Source organism: Lutra lutra, chromosome 9, assembly GCF_902655055.1.
Source record: "Lutra lutra chromosome 9, mLutLut1.2, whole genome shotgun sequence".
NCBI lineage: Eukaryota > Metazoa > Chordata > Mammalia > Carnivora > Mustelidae > Lutra > Lutra lutra.
The window spans coordinates 115,316,210-115,332,004 of record NC_062286.1 but is presented as its reverse complement, the minus strand read 5'-3'; the positions used below and the strand labels follow the sequence as shown (position 1 = coordinate 115,332,004).

The window sequence follows — 15,795 nt, the reverse complement described above, 5'->3', positions numbered from 1 at the left end:
TGGTGCAGGTGACAAGACTAAAGAGGGCTTAAATTTGCCTGTGGTCAAGTGGCAGAACCTCATTCTTAACTCTAGCCCTGAGTCACCCCAGTTCCAGCTGTGGGATTCTGGCCCCTCTTAAGACCTGAGAGCTTTGGCTAACTGGGACAGGTTCTCGGGGGGCTGAGCCTTAGTTGTCTGTGAAATAGGATAAACCCAAGAGCAAGCGCACGAAGCTTCGGTACAGCGCAGTTAGTTGGAGAGGGCAAGGAGGGACTTGGGCCAGGGTCTGGAGGGACCCGATGGCTAGGGTCCTGTGGCTTCTTGTCCTGATAGCACAGGGATGGAGTCTTGGTGGGATTGCAGCTGTAGCCAGCAAGCCTGGGTTCCCAGCCAGGGTCTTCTGCTCCGTCAGTGCAATATTAGTCACGTGCCTTATTAACCCGTGCCTCAGTTTCCCTTTGTGACAAAGGAGGATAATGTGTATCGACGACAGGGTGCTTGTAGCAAAGCTAGATCCAGTCCCTGTAATATTTAGAAACCTCTCGGGGTTGGGTGCTGGCACCGAAAGGGTATGTCTGGAGCCGGGAGGTGCCCTGAGCCTGCCGGCCCAGTGTCCGCTCATCCCCGGCCTTCTGTCTTCTGTCTTCCAGGTTGATCCTCGGGACAGTGTCATCGTGTCTCCCACAGAGGATGGCCGAGGGTGCAGATGGTGGCTTGGTCAGTTGGTGATCTCCCGACAGCTGGATCTCCGGCAATGTGAAGCTTTTATTTGGGTTTTCCCCTCTCCTTTTAGTTCTGCTTAATTTTTTAAAATCTTATTTTATTTTTTTCCTTTTTTTTTTCCTTTTTTAATTTAAACGATTAAGACTTCAGAAGAGCAGGAAACTATGCTGTGGAGAAACAACATGGACAAAAGCATATGTATAAATGTCATTTTTAATTTTTGTAAGGGGTTAGGGAGCTATCTTGTTTTGTTCCTTTATTTTCCCCCTGTCGTCTTTGTTTTTACCCATCCTTCTGTTCTGCTTAGAACACCTCACTTCCCCAGAGAAGGCCTGCCTCTCCGTGGAGAGCCCGGGGTGGGTCCCGGCCCCGGAGGGTAGGGACACAAAGACAGAAGGCAGCCTGTGGGCCACCTCCCCCCACCACAGACACGGGCACTGCCGGACTCTGGTGGGCTGCTCCTGGCCCACCCTCGGGCCTTAGAAATGGTCAAAGGCGAAGAACCACCTGGAAGAGGAAGACAGGGTTTGGCCAGGAGGACTCAAGAAAGAAAGTCTAAACTGCGGGTTTGTCCTCTTTCAGCTGCTGGAAGCCCTGGACCACTCCAGGACTCCAGTGGTGGGAGTCCATTCCCTCTTCTGCCCTTTATAACTGGGAGTGCTGAGGGGACAAAGGTGACTATCCCCCCACTTCCCGGCAGCCGGGCTCCAGCCCAGCCCAGCTCTACAAGCCTACCTTTCTGTTAGTGGTTCCCCTCCCAAGGGAAGACCCCCAGGGAAAAAAAAAAAACTGTTGTGCCAAACCTCTGCCTGGGACACGGCTGGGGCTTCGGAGGGCATCTGTCACTCCTGTGAGGTCAGCGTCCATCACCTCCTGCCTCCTGGATCGTCTCCTTCCCACGTGTGCCCGCCACGCGTCCCAGTTGTCACAGACTGCCTAAGTCCCTGAGATCCGATTGTGACCTGGCCATAAGAACAGGGTGTGCTGAACTGGCTGCCACTGTCCTCTCCCTACAGTGACGCGTGTGCCCTCCATGTGGGCCCGTGGTGTCCCAGCCCGCAACAACGTCAAGCACCACCTCCACTCCCAGGGACTCGCTGTGAGGTGCCCTCCCTCAGTGCACACATGTCTGGTGGGACAAGATTGGACCCACCAAGAGCAGGGAGGGGAGGACGGGGTGGACACCACCACCACCACTGCTGCCATCGCCACTCCCCCCACCCCCGCAGCTGTCAGGTGCCCATGCGTGGCCTGCCACCCTCAAGCTTCCCCAGTGTGACCCTGTTGACCTCAGCACCAATGCCTGTGCGGTCATCCCACGCTCTCCAGCAGGCACATGCCGCTCCCTCGTCTCAGGCTTCTGAACCTGAGGGTTTGCCCCACTCCACCCCAACCCCAACATCGCAGAGGCAGGTGGCTGGCCCCATGTCGTCCCTCTCACCCGAAAGCTCCTGGGGCTCCTCCAGAGGCTTTACCCCCATGATGACCAACCAGAACAGGGTCTTGGGGAAGGGGAAAGGAAATTCTTAGGTTTGTTTTTGTTTTTCGTTTTCTCTAAACCAGCATAGGATCGATAGGGGAAGTGGTCAGAGGGCATTCAGGTTAGTGTATGATCGGGGTGGGGGGGCTGCCCCCCCACCCCGAGCGGCAGTCCTTTGGCCCTGGGCATTTGGGAGAGACCAGTGCGACACCGGCCTAAACTTGCGAACTCACCACACGTTTGCTGGCATTCTCTTGCCTCTTAGACCCCTCACATCCCGAGGCTGCTGCTTCCTCCTGGGCAGACTGTTGGCTGCGGTGAGCAGGGGTGCAGGTGGGAGGCATGCCCTTCCTTGTGAAATCCTTCGTGCCTCTCCGTCCCTTGTCTCTCCGGCTTCTCAGGCCACTAGAGTGCACCCTGAGCCTCCCCCCTCCTCTTGGGGGCAGCAGATGGGAAAAACCGTCCCCCAGTCCCCTCACCACCACCCCCACCATGTTCCCTAGCTGCAGCCCCAGTCCTCAAGTGTCTTGTGAAGGCTCAGGCCTCGCAAGGTGTTCCCTTGGCTTTAACTTTGCCTCTGCCCTCCCTGGGTCTCTAACGTCCATCAGATCAGGTCTTGGAGCTTTGGAGCTGCAACCATCCCCCTTCGTTTTTCTCTTGGTGTCAGTGTAGCCCCGGAGGGTCACAGGATGTCTCTGCCTTTTGGGCAAGGCAGGATCATGCAGGACCCGGCCTGCCCTTGCTTGGTGGCAGGGCCTCCTTCCCTGGCTCACGATGGCCAGCTCATTAGCCCCAAGTGCCTGTCTCTCCCTCCTGCCCCCTCAGCCACCCCCCACTTTGTCCACCTCGGGTGCCCAGCCAGCCAGGTGGACGTCAGCCCAAGGTGAACGCCGGCTTGGCCCCCGGCCAGTGGACTAGTCTTGGTTGGACCTGGGTAGCTCCCATGTGCTTCTCAGCCACCTTCCCCCTGTCCTGTTGTGGGTCAGCCTCCTGCCTCTTCATCCTCTGCACCCAGGGCCCAGTGGCAGCTCCGTACTGCCTCAGCTCGGTGCCACCACGTTCATAAGGCCTGTGCAAGTTCTAGGAGTCTCCACACCTTGAAATAGCAGTCATTCTCTTCTCCTTGGATCTGTGAAACGGTTAGCCCATAGCGGGGAGGTTCTGGGCCGGAGACTGGTGGGTCTGGAGCTCAGCCTCCCCCCCCAGCAAGAGGACTCAGCAAGACAGATCCTAGTGCCTTATTCCACTGCCCTCCTTTGACCCGACCTGCTAGCTCAGCTAGAAGTCCATGGCATCCTCTCCCTGTCTATGTCTGTCTGTCACTTAACCTCTCACTTCCACCCACAGAGAACCTCGAGGGAATCGTCCCCCCTGCCCCATCCTTCCCCGAGGGCTGCAGCCAGGCCCAGGGCTCCTGCCACCACCGAGACACTAAGAGCAGCTTTAGCAGAGGACAGAACAACCGCGTTTCCACCAGCTGGCCGCTCTCTGCCTCTCACTACCCAGCAGGCCCCCTGCCTCTTACCTCTATAGCCAGGAGGATGCCGCCGTTTTTCCATTCAAGGCTGGCTCCATCTGACTCCTTTCTGGGCACCAGGGACGAAGGGCGCAGGCCTTTGCCCCCGATGGCTGCCTTTCTGAGGGCGTGTATTTAATGTTTACTTGAGAAATACCCTGTTTACAGCTGGAGGAGAAACGTGCCCAACACTGGCGGAGGTCAGGCTCCTGATGGGGCCTGGCCTCCTCTCTGGCACTGCCAGTGGAGGTCCCAGAGCAAATGAAGGTGGAGCCTGCAGGGGCACTTGCCCCGCACCCCCTCTGCCCCCTGACCCTGCGGTGCTAAGACCACTCCCCACCACCTTCCTCGCAGCCTTCCTGCCCCTGGACATTCCCCACCTCTACCATTCCCTCCCTCCAAGGTTCTCTGCTCCTTGACATATCCGCTGTCTCCTAGAAAACCAGTGTTTGGAGCAATAATTTTTGCTTGAGTCTTTTTTTCTGAGCAAAGGTAAAGAGCTGGCATTGGAGGAACGTTCTTTCTTTGCCTTTGCAGTTTACCTTTTAGAAGACAGATCTTAACAGGATGGATGTCTGGGTTTCAGCCTCAGTATCTTTTGGAAACTTGGAACAGAGGAGTTGGGCCTCCATCCCCTAAGAAGGGGTCCCCCCTAACTCTCTGCCCTCCCCTTGCTCCATGCTGCCTGGGCTCTTGGCCCTGCCCACCATGGGCACCTGCCACCTCCAATCCTCCTTGTGCCCCCCCCCACCCCATACTCACCCATCTGGGGGCACTGGTGGCTCCTGGGGCATTGCTTCCCTCTGACTCCCTTCCTCTCCCTCGGCCTGCGTGGTGGCCCCCAGATCACAGTGCTCCTGGAGTCACCTGGGAACTGTCAGCCTGATTTCCTGAGGCTGAGGCCTGGAGAAGGCATCTTGGCTGTCCTCCCACTGGGCGGAGGTATAGCCTCCGGGACACCAGACCTGTCTCTGATCCTGCCTGCCAGGCTTGGAGCACGGGGACTCCCATCTGGAGAGATGCCCTCAGAGGGGAAGCGAGGAGGTGGGACAGGACCGTTGGCAAATAATGTAAGCTCCCCCAGCCACCATCGAGAGGAGAATCCACTCCCGTTGGTTGCCTGGAGGCCCCACATCTCCCAGAAGGGAGTTTGTTCAGGAACATTTTGAAGAACTCTTCTGTGCCCCTGGGGGCGTCTTTCATTAGAGCAGGGGAGTATGGGGCCCCAACTGAACAGGCATGGGGGGCCAACTTGGGTTTGAGGGAGGCACAGGGTAACCCAGGCACAAAGTTAGCTTCAAATACTAGTTAATAAATCTATTTTTCTTTATTTTCTTTTTTTGCACAGAAGCTGGTAATCTAGGACCTACGTGTGAACAACTTTATATGAATATTTTTTGTACTTGGTTTACTTGGGTTGGTATGATACATTATATTTAAGTTCCTTGAACACTGTGGATCCCCCTAATGTGTATGAATGACTGAGGCTTTGTAAATTATGGGACGTTTGTGTGAATAAAGTTATTTGATGGAGTCAGAGAAGCCATACGTGATTTGAAAACGAGTGCTTCGTGGTTTTGTTGGCCCCTATTTGGGGCAGGGTGAGGCCGCGGCTCCCAGGGCCTGGTGGGTGAGCGGCCGGGAAAGAAGGACCTTCCTGCCCCACCCCAGGAGTAGGCCCTCTGGAGAAACCTGCCCATGGGGCACGGGAGTCCACACCGAGCCTGGGTGGCCCATCACGGGTTCCAGGACTGCAGGAGGCCACTCAGAGGCCCTTCCAGGCCCAGCACTGCTTTGTTTCTGCAAGTTCTGCCCTGAGAAGTTCTAACAGATAAGAGGGGTCTCTGAACCACACTGGCAAGGGAAGGGGACAGGGACCTTCTTGCAAAGGTCGGAGCGGGTGAGGGTGGGGGGAGCTCTGAGAGGAGCAGGACAGAACGGCTCTGTGAGCTGAAGGGGTAACAACCCTATCCAGAGAGCACCAGGAAGAACGGGAACTTCTGCCACTTACCACCGGGGACTGGGGACTTTGTCTCCTGGCATGTCACTTTCCTCCAGCAAAATGGTAGCGGCAGTAGCTCACTCCAGAGCAGTTGAGGCTAAATAGGAAGCTTGTGTTGAGCCCAGCACTTAGTAGGCTTTCAACAAGTGCTCCTATAGTTCCATTTCCCCGGAGGGCCAGGTTTGGGATGTTCCCGGAGTCTGCTGGCACGGAATCCCGGCCCTGTGCAGCCTCGGGAAAGCTGCTTGCTCTGGTAGGGCAGCATTTTACCGGGACCCACCACTCAGGCTCCTCGGGAATCAGACCTTGCAGACCCAGGAATCCTAAAGCTGCTGGAGGCCGAGTCAGGCCTCTGGAATGTGTGCCGGAGGAACATAAGTCCGCCTTCCGGCCTGACCTGACAGTGCGCCGCATTCCAGTCCCGGGCTTTGGTGTCTGGGGTCGAAGCTCCTTGCAGAAAAGGATCCTGATGTGCTTAGCCTGGGGCTTGGAGAAGGACAACCCACAAGTTCACTTTAATAACTTGGCAGAGATCATTCACCCTTTTGGAGTGTGCGAGTCAGTGGTTTTTCATACGTTCAGAGCTGTGCAGCCGCTGCACCATCCAGTTCCAGAACATTCTTACCACCTCTGAAAAGAAATCACACCCGTTAGCAATCACTTATCCCCTCCCCAACGCGCGCACTCGCAGCCCAAGGCCGTGGCTAATCTACCTTTTGTCGATGGATCTGCCTATTCTGGACATTCCATGTGCATGGAATCACTCTGAGCCCTTTGGTGTCCGGCTCCTGTCAGCACGGTGTTTTCAGGCCCCATCCATGTCCTCGCATGTGTCCGCTATCTGTCCCTGCAGGTTGTTGAATCGTAATCCATTGTGTGGAAACACCGCATTCCCTGTATCCATTCACGGTCCGTGGACACGGTTTCTGTGTGGGGCCCTTAGAAGGAACACGGCTGTGGTTTATGCACAGAACTCGGTTTCTGACTCCCTGGGCACAGATCTCGCAGAATTGTGGGGTCCTGCGGTAACTGTACGTAGTTGAGGAACCCCCAGATTGTTTTCCAAAGATGCTGCACCATTTTACTTTCCCACCTACGAGCTGCGAGGGTTCTCCTTCCTCTGTATCCTTGAGGACACTTGATACTGTCTTTTTTTATTGTCATCCGGGGGTGGGGGTTGGGGGGCTTATAGATGTGTACACCATTGCACTACTTACTAATGGCCAATGAGGGGAGAATAGCAAATAGGTACTTGAGACCCAGACGCAGTCACGGGCGCAGCCAGGAGCCGGTACCTCGCAGAGTCCTAAGAATGCAGACTGACTCTGCTACCTACTTGTTCCCTTGACCTTGAGGCAGATCACCTCTCTGACTTCATCTCCTCATCTGTAAAATAGGAAATGCCCACTTCATAGGGTGGTTGGCCCGACTGAAGGTGTGTCGTGCAGACGACATGGTGGGCACTCCTCAGGGCATTTACTTGTCCCTGTGTCCTAGGCACCCGGGCTAACTAGGGCGTGGCTCAGAAATGAGGCTCTGGGAGCTCCCAGTGTGTTGGGTTCAGTGTGGGTGATGAGGAACAGGTCACTGCAACGTGGGGTCTACCGAGGGCCACACCACGCTGAGCAGAGAAGTGTGTCACCCTGGCCCTGGGGGGGAGGGATCTAGGCGTCCGGAGCTGACCAGCGCCCACTCAGGTGGAAGAAGGTAGACATCTGGCCCCTTGCTGACCTTCCCCTTCTGACCAGCTCCCACAGGACCCCTGGCTCTGCCGGCAAGGAACTCCAGTTTTAGGGGATGGAGGACTATGAGAGGACAGGTAGGGCAGAGTGGCAGGCTGGGCAGTGCAGGAGGGAAGCTCCAGGGGCCACGGAGTGAGGAGGTGGAGACCTGAGGGGGAGGCCAGAGACCTGAGGCCACGCTCGTCCATCCGGTGCCTGACCTGGGCCCTGGGCCTTCTCCTACCCTGCTGGGGCCCCTGAGCCTGCGGCACCTGGACAAACATCCCGCAGCAGACACAGCACCCCCTCGTCTTCACTGGCCTCCACTCAGAGCGTCGCAGCGCCTCCCTGGTTTCTGGGAAGTGTTTGCCTCACCATGTCCCACCCTGAGGAGCCCAAGGAGAGTGGGTGGCATTTGCGACTTAGCCCTCAATCCAGTCTCCTCACCGCAGCGCAGGCCAAGGTGCGAGACCCTCTGGAGATCTCCATTGCACGTAGACCACTTCCCAGACCCTCCCTTGGCCTGTAGAAAGTGCTTCTCTACTTTACCCCTCCCCGGGCACTTACTCCCCAGACCCGGTTGCTTGCCAGCGCCCCCAGGTCTACCCACTGGTGCACTGGGCCTTACTGTGGTCCTTTATTCATTTATCCATTCATTCATTCATTCATTCATTCGTTCGTTTGTTTTTTTGAGAGAGGGAGGAAGGGAGGGGCAGAGGGAGAGAATCTCAAGGAGACTCCCGGCAGGTGGGAGCCCAACACAGCTCAATCCCACGACTCCAAGATCATGCATGACCTGAGCCAAAATCCAGAGTCAGACACTTCCAACTGAGCCCCCCAGGCATGCCTATTGCTGTCCCTGAAGCACACATGGGACATTCCCATCTCGGGGCCTTTGCTTTCGCTGTTCTGTCTGCCCCAAGCGCATGACTACTTGCTTCATCTAGGTCTCCGCTCACACACCTGAGAGATCCCCCCTTAAACCTCAGCACCATCGCTATCTCTGCAACATGCTTTATTTTCCTCTTTAGCACAATCACCAGCAGGAAGTTTTCTGTGTAACACACGTATGTATGTACAACGCATATACACACGTGTGTATATACATAAAGAACCTCTCCTATCCTTAAACAGTGCCTGACATGGCCCAAAGTAGACATTCAAGACATGTTTAGTAAGTAGATGGATGAGAGCAGGTGACATCAGTAGGAACACAGCCCCAGGGAAAGGAACTTGCTCAGGAGCCCACGGCGGGTGGAGGGCAGCATCTGTGAGTGGAGCCTGTGGTGGACAGCATGGGCCATACCTGATTAGTCTGGTTCAGGGACGTGTCCCCGTGTCATGGGTCAGATCCACAGAGACAACGTGGGTGATGGGGACAAGAAGCTGGTCCAGAATCTCTACTTCATCTCCATCTGGTCTCTTGGCCACAGCTCTAGGTGTGTGGGAGGGAAGGGCATGGTAGGGAGACGGAGATCACTCCCCATCTGACATATGTTCGTGAACCTACAAAAATCTGATTGGAAGAAGAGTGAAGAAACCTAGGTCCAGATCCAGCACGGCCTCCTGCCAGCTATGCGGGGTGTGGCAAAATCTCTCCTCTCTGGGATTCCCGGTATCGTGGATTCTGGAATGGGGCAGGAGGGTTTGGATGACTGCTTTACCACATACTTTGGCATGGTAGCCTCCAGGCCTGTCTTCTGACAATACCGATGCCCACTTCATAGATTTTTCTGAAAATTCATGAGGTGATGCATGTACCAATCATAGCGCGGCGTCAGATGTGAATTGTCCATAAATGGTAGTTAGTGATAGTATTTTTTTTCCAGGATTTTATTATTTATTTATTTATTTGTCAGAGAGAGAGAGAGAGAGCATAAGCAGGGGAACAGCAGGCAGAGGGAGAAGCAGGCTCCCGCTAAGCAAGGAGCCCGATGTGAGACTCGATCCCAGGACCCTGGGATCAGGACCTGAGCCGAAGGCAATCACCTAATGCCTGAGCCACCCAGGCATCCCCTAGTGATAGAATTTTTTAAAGGGAAAAAACCTCCTTTAAGATGTTTCTCCAGAAAAAGTGCTTGGACAGTTACAGAATGTTGTGTGTCTCATTCCCTCCCACCATGTTCCAGCGCACACTAAAAGCCCTGAGAAGGCCTGTAGGAGCCCAATTTCTCCAGCTTCTGGGATTACTGATGCTTCCACACGGGACACCTAACAACTGAAAGTGGGGTTCTGGGGAATCGCTTTGGGGCCCACTTCAGCAGAAGCTAACCAAGACCATCTTTGCTGCTCTCAGATCCTAGCCACCCCATCCTGTCTCACATGGGGCCGGAATGACTTCCCTCTTGCAAAAGCCTGCAGCAATTGCCTCTGCTTGGTCTACTGGTTCCTTGAGGGCAGATCAGAATATCAGGAATTTAATAACCGCGGTCTGGATCCCTTGCCAGAAATGCTCGAGGGCCCTGGGCCAGCCTCAAATGTGGTGAGAACACAGAGCAGCTCCCCCAGCAGGCCAGGCCACTGCCAAAACCCTCAGGCTCCCAGTGCCCGTGTAGCTGAGCCCAGCCACTCCGCAGCGAGCCCTGACCCAGCACACCAAGCATTTAGCCTTCTGCTGGGGGGCACTCGCCCTTCCGTGGGTATGCACGCGGGCCCTGCTGGGAGACCACCAGGGCTCAAGTTGCTCTATCTCGTTAGGATTATTTTCCTCAGATGAAAAATGGGCCTCAGAACCACAGCCATGCCTGTGAGCATTAGGATTATGGCTGCCTGATTGGGAGACCCCAGACAGCAGCAGCCAAAGCAAGAGAGAAGCTGGAGCTCTTGCCCATAAAGATACCAGGGGGCACCTGGGGTGCTCAGTCCATTAAGCAGCTGCCTTCTGCTTGGGTCCTGGTTCCAGGGTCCTGGGATCAAGCCCTGCGTCAAGCAGGGGAATTTGGCTTCTCCCTTTCCCTCTGCCTCTCGCCTCCGCTCATGCTCTCTCTCAAATAAATAAAATCTTAAAAAAAAAAAAAAAAAGAGGAAGCGTGAGGCTATCAATCCAGGGCCATCCAGGGGTTCATACATGGGGAGATCACTAGAGATCCCATCTCCTGTCTTCCTGTTGTGACCTTCTCAGCAAGTGGCTCAAGTTCAAGGTCCCTTCCCAGTCCAGGACAGCTGCTGGAGCTTGAGGCATGTTCCACCCATCCCTGACAACATCAAAGAGGGAGGGAGGCAGAGAGCAGGCCCCCTCCTTCCATGGAAGCTTCCCTGAAGTCCCCCCCATCCACCCCGCAACTTATATCGCATGAGCTAGAGCTTAGTATGGCCATGTGTGGTGCCAAGAAGGCTGAGAAGCAGCAGGGAAAGGTGAGCAGCGGCCTTGTTATTAAGGTTGACAGAGTCTGGGTGTCAGGTGGGCTAGCAGCCATCTGTGCCAGGAGCGTGCCTCTAGCTCCCTCCAGTAAAAGTTAGGTATTATCATCATTAATCATAGTCCTGCAGGCCTGGGTTCAAAAGAAACAAAATAACTAAATTAGCCAGAGGACCTCCTAGGGGGCTTGTTCAGAGCTGGGATAACAGTCACATGGTGCACCCAGCAGAAAGTTGTCGACTTGGGTTCATTGTCTGCTGGTATGTCATCTCTTCAGTTAGGGTGCACAGAGCACCCCTTTCTCGGGCTGGGGGTACAGAAGAGATGGCCGAAGAGGCAGTGTCTCGTGGTGATTAAGAGTGGAGTCTGAAATACAGAGCCTGGTTAAAGTCCCAGTTCACACACTTCCTGTGTGAACTGGGCAGCTTACTTAACCTCTCTGGGCTTTGTTGTCTTGGTCTCTAAGATGGAGAAGGTGATAAACACTATCACAGGATTATTCTGCAGGTCAAAGGAATTAATACAAACAGAGTGCTTTGAGTACTGAAGAAAAAAATCCCTCTGATCTCTCCAGTAGACCCACGAGCTTCTCAATACCTTACCCATCCCTACCCCGCTTTCTTCCTGCCCACTCTGGTTTTTCACTGAGCATGTTCTCCGCTGCTCACTGGAGGTTCCAAGATGAAATACACCCTTGCCTTAAGTGAATTCCTTCATCATAGGGCTGTTTCCTGAGCCCCTACTGTGTGCCATCTCCGTGTCGCAAGCTGACAGCCCTGAAGGAAACTAGGCATAGGTGTGGAGTCTGGGGCGGGACACACAGAGGACCCTGGCTCAGACATGGATTGGCAGGACTAGGAGACTTGGGGTCTGGGCCCAGCTCTGTTTGTGGCATGCGGCTTGGGGACATCTGTGTCCTGTGATTCTGGACAGGCAGCCCGGCCAGGCCTGTGGACAGGGCCCAGGAGAGGAGGCCACCAATTCTAGCACAGGAAAGTGGTCCTTTATTTGTCCGGGTCATCGGATGGGCAGTAAACCGAGAACAAAAGGTGATGAGCGGTGACTGGCCGCAGACCTGAGCCAGTTGCCCTCACCCCGGAGCACAGCCAGTTCTCTGCTGTCAGGGCCCCAAGCTCACTTCCCCAGACAGTTCCCTTGACCTCTTCCCCATCCCTGCCTATTCTTGAAACCTCCTACCCCTCCCCTGCCAGCTTCAGAGAGCGGTGGAAATCCGGGGTTCTGCCCACCTCTGTCAGTTACTAATTCATTGCCCCTCAGTTCCAAATAAATGCTCCTTCAATAGATATTCTACGATGAGTAACAGAATTCCTTTAGGCCTTTCTCCTGTAAAGTGAGCACAATTTTAAGACCTCAGTAGAGGACTCTGGAGGGACATTGCAAAGGGAAAAGGTTTCACAATTTCCAGCTTGGGATGTGGGGTTGGTGGGGGTGAGAGGGGGTGTCCTACAGTGGATTCTTATCCCTACCAAGGGTCCAGAATGGGATCCACCTGTGACCTTGCAGCCTCGGCCCTTTCTACAGCCCTCCTGAAACCAAAGCCCCTCCACGGCCTGTGTACAGTTAGTTGTCTGTGGCCTGGGGGTCGCGCAGATGCACCACTACTCTCTCCCCAAGTCCATGTGCAGCCCAGGTAGTCTGAAGCCACCTTCCCGCTGGCACCCAGTCTCCTGATGCCCATGACAATTGGCTGAAGGCCTGCTGCCCCCTAATTGTACCCTCTGGAGGGTGGCCTGTTGCTTCCCCTAGAAACTCCGGGCCAGGTCCAGCCTGGCTAAGCCTAAAAATTCTCAGCTGCCAGGGACTGAACTACACCTTTCCCAACAAGGTCTAAACCCCTTGCATGTTGTCCTTCCTTGGGCATCTGTGAAAAACTACAGCTAACATCATACCTAAAGGCAAAAGACAGAATACTCTTCCTCTTACGTCAGGAATAAGAAAGGGTGTCCACTCTTACCATTCAACATCGATTGGAGTTTCTAGCCAGCGCAAACAGGCAAGAAATACAATTAAAGATAAGGCATGAGATTAGAAAGAGGTAACTGTCTCGATTAGCACATAACATCACCATCTATGTAGAGTATCCAATGCAATCAACGAAAAACCTCCCAGGATTAATTGAGTTTTGGCAAAGTTCTGAGGTACAAGATCAATATACAACGATCAGTTGTAGTTTTATGTGCTAGCAATGAATAATCGAGAATTGAAACAGGAAAAAAAAAACCATTTACAATATCATTAAAAATGTCAGACTACTTAGGGATAAATCTGGCAGAAGCTAGAAAAGACTTGTGCAGTAAACACTACAAAGCATTGCTAAGAGAAATTAAGGAGAGCCTAAATAAGTGGAGAGTTAGAAGTCCTCATCATTTGCAGATTCCACACTTGGAAATTCACATACTCGCAGAAATGTATCCATAGTCCCCAAATCAATAAGGGCAGTGCTTTCGCAGTTATTCACAGACGTGCACAGAGCAGCAGAAAATTTGAGGAGCCCAGTGCACATTCCCAGCCGAGGTCAAACCAGGCAATGCTGTCTTCTTGTTTCACCTCTCATACCATAAGCAAGCGAGCAAGTGTCCTTTTTGCAATCTAGTTAGTACTATGTTTTTCACATTTGTACTCTTTGTTGGTGATTTTTAAATGGCTAACAAGTATCATGCCGAACTGCTATCTGGAGTTCCTCCATGCAAGAAGGCTGTGATATGCCTTACTTAGAAGATCTGTGCATTGAACTTTATTTGGGCATGAGCTATAGCGCTGTTGGCTGTGAGTTCAATGGTAATAAATCAAAGATATTATGTAAGTTCCCTTTAAACAGAAACACACATAAAACAAGGTTGTTTATTGATCCATTGACAAAAATGTGACCAGAGGCTCTAGGAACCTAACCTGGTATCTCCCCTAGAGGCAACAGTTCAGTATTTGCTAATTCAGCGCTCATGGAGACTTTAGAGACCATTAACTACTGTGAATAATGAGAGGCAACTGTACTTTGTTCGGGGTGAGGAAACTCCATATTAAGATGGCAGTTCTCCCGAAACTGATCTATAGGTTCAGTGCAATACCAACCAAAATCCCAGGAGGATTTCTGTAAAAATTGACAACCTGGTTTTTAAATTCATATGGAAATAAAAATATCGAAACAGATCTGAAAAAAAAAACACCACAAACTTAGAAGGCTAACAATATCTGCTTTTATGAATTATTATGAAGTTACAGTAATCAGAACAGTATGATAGTGACATAAAGGTAGACATATAGACCATAAGACAAAACAGAGTCCAAAAATAGACCCACATGTGTTCGGACAACTAATGTTTGACAGTTATGAAGGCAACTCAGTGGAGAAGGGATCACTTCTTAAATATGGTGCTGGGAGGCACCCGGCTGACTCAGTCTGTGGAGCGTTCGACTCTTGATCTCCAGGTCATGAGTTCGAACCCTCATTGGGGGTAGAGACTACTTAAAAATAAGGGTGCTGGAATAACTGGATAAAAGTTATTTAAAAAGTTATTTTAAAAAGTTATAAAAGTTATAAAAAAAAGAAATTCCATTTATGCCTCACACTGTATATACAAATTAACTCAAAACCGTTCATAGAACTAAAGGTAAATCCTAACACAATACAACTTCTAGAGAAAACGCAGGAGAAAATCTTTGTGGTCTACGGTTAAGCCAATACCTCTTCGATATGCCACCAAAAGCACAATCCATGAAAGAACAAGAGAATGAACTGAATTACATCAAGATGTAGAAATTCCACACTTTGAGGGACACTTGAGAGAACATGAAGACAAAGCACAGACAGGGAGAAAATCTTTACAAAGCACATATTTAATAAAGGACTTGTATCCAGAATATTTAAAGAACTCTCAAAACTGAAGAGTAAGAGAAACAACCCAGGACAAAACGGCTAAAGATTTCAATAGATAGGTAACAAGTGGAAATAAACTTAGGACAAATGCACATGGAAAGATGTTCAATGTCACTTGTCACTAAGGGAAATTAAATTTTTTAAGTTTTTAAAGTTTAAATTTAAAAAGGAAAAACACAGTGAGATATCACTACACGCCTGATAGAATGGCTACAATTCTTTAGACTGACCATGACAGTCGGGCTGGGGGTTGGATGTGCAGGACTCGGACACTGCCGGCGGAGTAGAAAGTAGTACAACCACCTTGGGAGCACGCTGACAATTTCTTAAAAATTAAATGTACGCCTCCCATGTGATCAAGCCATCCCCGTCCTCGGGGTTTACCCAAGAGAAAAAGAAGTATACATTTTTGCAAAGACTTACACGAATGTTCAGAGAGGCTTTATTTGTAATAGCCCCAAACTACAAATAGCCAGAATGTCTATCACTGTGTCGACACGTGGACAAATTGTGATGTGTCCATCCAATGGAATGCCATTCAGCCACAAAAGTGATGAAGTCTGGGTACCCGCAGGAACAGGGAAGGGTCTCATTGATGATGCTGAGTGGAAGGAACTAACGTGAAGGAGTGCAGAAGGGTCCTTCGGTTTCTAGAATGCAAGCTCATCCACATGACTCCAAGAAGATCGGTGGTGGCCTGGGGATGGTGAAGGTCTGGAGGGGGAGGGAGACCAGATGAAGATGGAAATGCACCAGGAAATATTTGGAAGGACGGATGTGTCCTCTCTCTTGAACATGGTCATGATTTCATGGGTGTGGACATATGTCAAAACGTATTAATTGTACGCTTTAAACATATGCAATCTATTCAAGTCAAGTATGCCTCAATGAAATTATTATTAAAGAAAATGTTGGGGCACATAAGGAGTCAGCTGGAAGGGACTTCCACAGGCCAAACTTGGAACAATATGAACATCTAAAAGAGAAACGATCATCATAGATTTTTTTAAAAAGATTTTTATTTATTTATTCAACAGACAGAGATCACATGTAGGCAGAGAGGCAGGCAGAGAGAGGGGAAGGGAAGCAGGCTCCCCGCTGAGCAGAGAGCCCGATGT

The 15,795-nt window shown here is 51.9% G+C and overlaps 1 protein-coding gene across 1 annotated transcript in view; it reads left to right on the top strand.

Annotated features, from left to right (window-relative positions):
* The window catches only part of STK35 (serine/threonine kinase 35), a 42,809-nt gene extending 37,547 nt beyond the window's left edge, over window positions 1–5,262 (top strand). Inside the window, exon 4 of the mRNA XM_047745017.1 lies at window positions 633–5,262. The gene's annotated coding sequence lies outside the window, so the exon portion shown is untranslated. The remainder of the gene's footprint in view (window positions 1–632) is intronic.
* Window positions 5,263–15,795: the final 10,533 nt, after the last annotated feature.